The sequence below is a fragment of the Passer domesticus genome, chromosome 1 (assembly GCF_036417665.1).
Source record: "Passer domesticus isolate bPasDom1 chromosome 1, bPasDom1.hap1, whole genome shotgun sequence".
In the NCBI taxonomy this organism is placed as follows: Eukaryota; Metazoa; Chordata; class Aves; order Passeriformes; family Passeridae; genus Passer; species Passer domesticus.
In genome coordinates this window covers 140,358,415-140,364,414 of record NC_087474.1, presented here as the reverse complement: position 1 = coordinate 140,364,414, position 6,000 = coordinate 140,358,415, and the positions used below count along the sequence as shown (strand labels likewise).

The window sequence follows — 6,000 nt, the reverse complement described above, 5'->3', positions numbered from 1 at the left end:
TGTTAATAATTTTTTTTCTGTCTTCATTTTCTACCCCTCACGCACCTCCATTCTTGTATTTTTCTCATTTTATGAGCTAATTCCCTTTGTCTAATTTCCTTTTCCTGTATCACATCCCATACATAACAAAGCATCCAAGATTTTACTCTGCAAGTTGTTGTATATAATAAACTTCAGTGTATCTTATCCAGCTGAACACAATGGCACCACTCACACGCCCTAAGTGACACGTACATGTTTGCAGTACTGGAGCCTGAGCAACTCACCTAGCCACTGGCTTTACAAGCCGAGAGGGAACTACCGTGGTTTGCACACAACATGCCAAAATTCCAGTATAATCTCGTTGGTGTTACCCTTATTTTCCACTTCCCCTCCCTGTTTGTTGTAACTGCCTATTCTGTCATTTCAGATTAAGTATCTCATCACGGAGCCACTTGTATTTACTTTTAATTTGATGTACTGGAAGTAGTGCTATTGACTTAAACGGAACTATGCACATAAATAAAGGTAAGTATACGTGCAAGCCTTTCACTGATGGTACATTGCAAATCCCACAGGAAAAACATGGTACATTTTATTCATTTTCCTATCTTTGCGCATGTTAAATGCAGGCTGGGTGATTAATAACTTCTTCCAGAGTAAGTTTTCAGGTTTCATACCAGCTTAATGGAAGAACCACTAGTCATAAGCACAGGATCAGCTCCAGTTCCACAGAATTCTGAGACGATAGCGTGAATGATTAACTAGGGGTTAAAAAAGCACACTATTGAAATCCAATGTAATAATAATGTAGGCAGAGGATTCTGAACGTGCCAGAGGAGATTGTGGCCAGGAGTGGAGGTCAGGAGCAGCGAGCCGGCTGGGGGAGAGGGCGGTAGCTACGACAGGGCTGCAGAGGGAGGGAATCCCGCGGAAGACCGCGTGAAGGTCGGTGGCAAAAGGAGACGGAGGAGCCGAGCTCAGGGCCGGTGAGCGATGCAGGCGGGCCGGAGGCTGGCCGCAGCGAAATGCACAACGGGGCCATGCCGCCAGGAAGGGATGGGCGCCTGGGGGCAAATTCTGGGGCGGCTTCTGTTTCAGATGGCAAAGGGGGGCCAAAACAAGGTAAATCTGTTATGCTGCAGCACGGAAACCGGGTTTTGTCATTTTGGCCAGTGAATCAGCGCTCAGCAGCACGATGTATTGAAACGCCCCAATAATTCATTCTTCGCCTCGCACTTCTGCATTTCCATGGGTGTGAAGCCCACGGAAGCCCACATGCATATAACGCTGTACCTTGTGCTGCAGCTGGCAGCGCTGCGGCGTCCCCCGCCGCGGGGGCAGAGACGCCGCGCCCACCCCGCGGGCTCCGAGCATCGCCCGCAGGGCGCGGGGCCGGCAGCGAGCGGGCACGGCGGGAGGCGCCCGGCCCCACCGCGGGGTCCGCAGCGCTCCCGCCGCCGGGGCCGCCCCGCCGGGGGCGGGCGAGGGGCGGCACCGCCGTGCGCGTTGAGCTCAGCGCGTCGCGGAAACCGACGGCCCGGGCGCCGCCTCCCTCCCGGGCAGCCCCGGCCCCGGCCCCGGCCCCGGCCCCGCGTCGCCCCGCCCCGCCCCGGCCGGGCGGTGCCGCCCCCTCCGTTCCTGACTCGCACTCACTCACACACACACATAGACACACACATAGACACACGCACGGAGGCGCTTCCTGCGCGGCGCCGGGCTCGGGCGGGCGGAGCAGCGCCGCTTTTTCCCGCCGGCTCTCAGGTACCGGGGGTGGCTCCGCGGCGGGGCGGGGGGCGCCGAGGGGCCCGGCGGTGGCGGCGTGCCCCGGCTCGGGCCTCCGCCGGCGGCCGCCGCCCTGAGCGTGGCGGCGGGTGAGGGGTGGAGCGGAACCTCCGAGCCGGAGCCGCCTCTGGGCGGGAGCCCGAGCCCGGGGGGGAGAGGGCCCGAGAGCGTCCTGGCGGCCGGGGGGAAGTCGGCGGCGTCCCCCGCCGCTGCTCACATTGCTGGAGGGTGAAGTCATCGTGGCCATTGTCTCCCCCCGGGCGGAGCGAGCGGCCCGTGGCGGAGCAGGGGGGCACGGCCGGCCCCCGCGGCTCGGGGAGCCCCGGGTGGGTCCGCTCGGCCCCGGCGCGGTGTGCGGGGAGGAGCTGCCGCCCGCCGCCTGCCTGGGTGGGCCGCGGGGCCCCTCGGCCGGCGCCGCGCTCCCGCCGCCCGGCAGCGGCAGCGGCCCGGGGGCTGGGAACTCGGCACTCGAACTTGCGGGCACCGGGAGACCTGGCACGGGGAGGGGAACGCGGGCAGCTCCCGGGCCTCCAGCACCCCGGGGGCAGCGTCCGCACCTCCCCCCGGAGAGCTGCTAGTTGACCTCTCTGTGTCTGTTGCCCACCCCGGCTCCGGTGGTCGGAGGAGTTTGCAGGGATAGTGCATCTCGGCTGTGAAGGCGGTGGGGGACAAGCAGTGGGAATAGCCCGCGTCCTGCCGAGGTTTTCCTTGCACAGGTCCTTCTGCAGGGCTGGGAGTTTTCCACCTAGCAGTTTGCTAGACACACACGGCAGCTACTGCAGGCGCACGTTCGAAAGACAGGGAGGAATTGGTAACAAACTGTGTGAAAGCCAGCGTGCATGTAAGTGAGCTGAAGAGGTGATGGCTGGCCAAGGGAAGGCGTCCTTCTGCCTCTCTCGTTCTGCTCCAGTACTGCCCCTTGACAGGAAAAAATGGGGCTTTGCCAGAGGGGTAGTAGTGGAATGGAGTTATGGGGATATACCAGAGGGACAGGAGTAGCTGTTAGTGCTGAGCAGAGAAACGAAAATTTGAAGCCTTGATGCCCTTGTGGTTGTTTATTTGATATATGTCTGTGTTTTTCTATGAGGAGCACAACAAATCGTGTTTCTCTTAAAATACTGTAGTTGGCATTGGTACTGATTAGAGCTTTATCTCAACTGTCATCAAGGATAGCATTATTTTATTAAGCACAGTGTGGGGAAACACATCTTGCAGGGTTTAATTCTGGAGACAAAACTAAACATAAATTCATTTTGAAAATTAATTTTTCCCCTCAGTGTTTTTTTACTGACTAATCTTTTTGTTAGTCAGAGAACCATATTTCACTGTCTGATTAAATGTTTCTTATTAAATTCGTTGGAAAAGAAAGTTTCTGTTTTAATATCCAGGTCAGACTGAAGTAAAATTCTGAATTGCCTAGCTAACAGAATTCACTTAATACTTAGAAATGATGGCTGTGTAACATTACTTAACAGTTTACAAAATCTGGTACTTATTTAACTGTAAACATTTAAATGCTTGCACTTCAAGCTTTCAGAAAGCTGAGAAAGCAGTTTTTTATTTTTAATTGCATGTGAACTCAGCCTGTTTGTCCAGAAAATAAAAGTTTCGCTTTTGTACAATGATAATAATGCTCATTTTAAAAAACAAGTTCAGTAAAAGTTTTACATATATATAACTCTTTTGTGTGCATATTTCTTGAAGTATGCCAGTTTCAAGTGCATTTTATACAATTCAGCATTTATAAAATGCTGAATTCAAGTTGTTATGTTTATATTGTCAGCTATTTTTGATTTTGTGGACATAAGATCATAATTTCTAAAAGAAGGAGTTGAAATGTTTAAGTGTGTTTTTCTTCTCTCCCCTTCAGCTTAAATCTGTCAGACAAATGACACATTCCTTATGCAGAGCAATCATCAGATTTTGATTAATTGTACTAGCTGAGACTTGGGAGGAAAGAAGATGCTTGACAGATGTATTTGTTTACCTTCATACTGTGTACAAATTCTGATCTCTCCATTAGTAAATGAATCATTAAAACTCCCTTAGCTACGAGATTCCCAGTTAACATTAATAAATGCGTTAGGAAAACTTGTTTTATGTAAATATTATCAACCTGTGAAAGAACACAAGCCTTGAATTCTTTTCGCCGTTAGGTAGAGTCTTTTGTGGTGGGAAATAGATGTTACATGTTTTTTTCCCCCCATGTTAATTAATAGCATTTAGCTACTATTCCCCTGTGAGAAATAGGGAGGTAGTATGAGAAAAACTTCAGACTGAATTTGTTTGGTAGTAGGAGATTCTTGCTGGCTAGTATGTAGGTAGGGTTTTCTCCCCTGTTTCCTGGGCCTGTTTGATCCATGCTCAGGTTTATTAAAGTATTCCTTACAAAGATCCAACACAAACACCACCTCCCCTCCTTCCAGGATGACAGTGTAGGATGCCTGAGTCTTTTCACAGGACTTCTGAATCCTGGTTTGGAAGCACTAAGAAAGATCTTTGAGCTCTGAAGTACAGCTGTAGTGCTCTGGACTGGTGTCCTCTGATGGCCTTTAGCCAAGCTGCTGCTCTCCATTGTGGGGTCAGTTTACTCTGGCCCATGGTCAGACATCCATATTGGCTTTGTGATTTGTTTTCTGAATTGTACCTAAACATCATGTACTGGCCCAGCAGAATAAATTTTAATACCTGAATTAAATGAACTGATGGGTACATGTTTTGGGTTCTACTCCTAGTGTGATTTCTGGTTTGTAGCTGAGATACGAGTCAGTCCAGTTTTTTCTGAGGGTCAGTGAAAGCTCTTTGAATGATTAATAAAAGTATTAATTTTAACACTGGCTTATCCATAAAGAAGTTGATTTCAAATTTTTGTCTTGTGTTTGTCTTAGCTTTGTTTCCATTGTGCCTTCTGTGTTAGCTGATGGAAGATGTGTAGCTGAATGAATTGGTGTACCTCGTACAGCTTCAAGACACTGGGACTGCTGTGGGATCTTACTGCTAAAAGCATGTGAATTGCACCTGGAGGTAGACTTCTACCAAGAAGGTAAAAAGTTGCATTCAATCTTACAGAACTGATTGTTTTTATTAGTGTTGCAATGTACCATTTTTTCCCCAGTAGGAAGAATATGGAAGAGGCTGTATCAATACCTCTCAAAACAGTTGTTTGGGTTTTTTTAAATGCTCCTATTTTTCACAAGAAGAGACTTCCTTTTATTTCTGAGTCTCTGAAGTGTAAGTTTTATTCTTGTTTTATTCTAATTTTAGTTAATTTCAAGTAGTTTGTATTTTAAGTCATCAATGAAATAATCTTTAAGCAAATACATATACCTTTGTGTGTTATATATAGATTACACTTGAGATATTGTTGTGCTCCACTTTAACCCAAAAAGAAACTTTCAAGTAGAATTGCACTCTTGCCCCTTAAGTATTCACTTGAGGGATTACTTCAGCAGATTTCTTCAGGCACTTAAAAAAATTTATTTCTTGGTGCATTGTAATAATTAATAGGTGTTTAGTCTGTGGCTGATATTTATGGATTGACAGATTTCTTCCAAACTTGTATAAACTAATGTTCACCTCATTATTGCAGATCTTTTTGTAAGTTTATTTTTTAGTTGATGGAAAGAGACTTTGTGGAAGAGGTTTCACTCATCTGAGTCATAAGGTGCCTTAGTCTTTTCTTCAGTGATCTTGATTGTTTCATGTGTATTTCTGGTGGTTCTCAAGCACTTCATAACTGTGTTTTACCTTGGTTTTGATTTCTGGTCCTTCTCTGGCCCAGGTTGCTTGTTTTTTCTGTTTTTTTTTTTTTTTTCCTGTTAATGCAAGTACTGACTCAAGGATCCAAACCAAAGCAATGGGTATCTAAGAAAGAGCTGTAAATGTTGTGTGGGACTAGAATATTACAGGGCTCTACAAGAAGTTTTCTACCTGTTTTGAGCATGTCTTATGCCAGCTTTAGAATGGTCTTTGAGTTCTTCAAAGTAGAATTTGTAGAAGGAAGGAAAGCCCCACAGGTGAGCTGTGAGATGTCATTTGTGACATGATCCTTAGGTCTTCCATCATTATGGCAAATGAGAAGGAGTTTGTGTGTCTGTTTTGCTTTACCTTCATTGATGTTGTAGCATACTTCCTGGAAGAATTAACCATACCTTGGGGCTTATTCATGGAACAAGAAAAAGTAGGAGTACTTTCATTTTAGGTTACTTTTTTGTAATGGAAAGATTACTGTAGACT

The 6,000-nt window shown here is 47.4% G+C and overlaps 1 protein-coding gene across 4 annotated transcripts in view; it reads left to right on the top strand.

The window, feature by feature from the left end:
• The first annotated feature begins 1,514 nt into the window (after positions 1 to 1,514).
• Positions 1,515 to 6,000, top strand: part of RNF19A (ring finger protein 19A, RBR E3 ubiquitin protein ligase) — a 57,594-nt gene continuing 53,108 nt past the window's right edge. Inside the window, exons 1-2 of one of the 4 annotated variants that reach the window (XM_064393084.1) lie at positions 1,515 to 1,743; positions 4,682 to 4,807. The gene's annotated coding sequence lies outside the window, so the exon portion shown is untranslated. Of the gene's footprint in view, positions 1,744 to 2,459; positions 2,606 to 4,652; positions 4,808 to 4,971; positions 4,996 to 6,000 lie in introns of those variants that run through there. The other 3 variants (XM_064393077.1, XM_064393078.1, XM_064393113.1) reach the window with 3 other exon arrangements.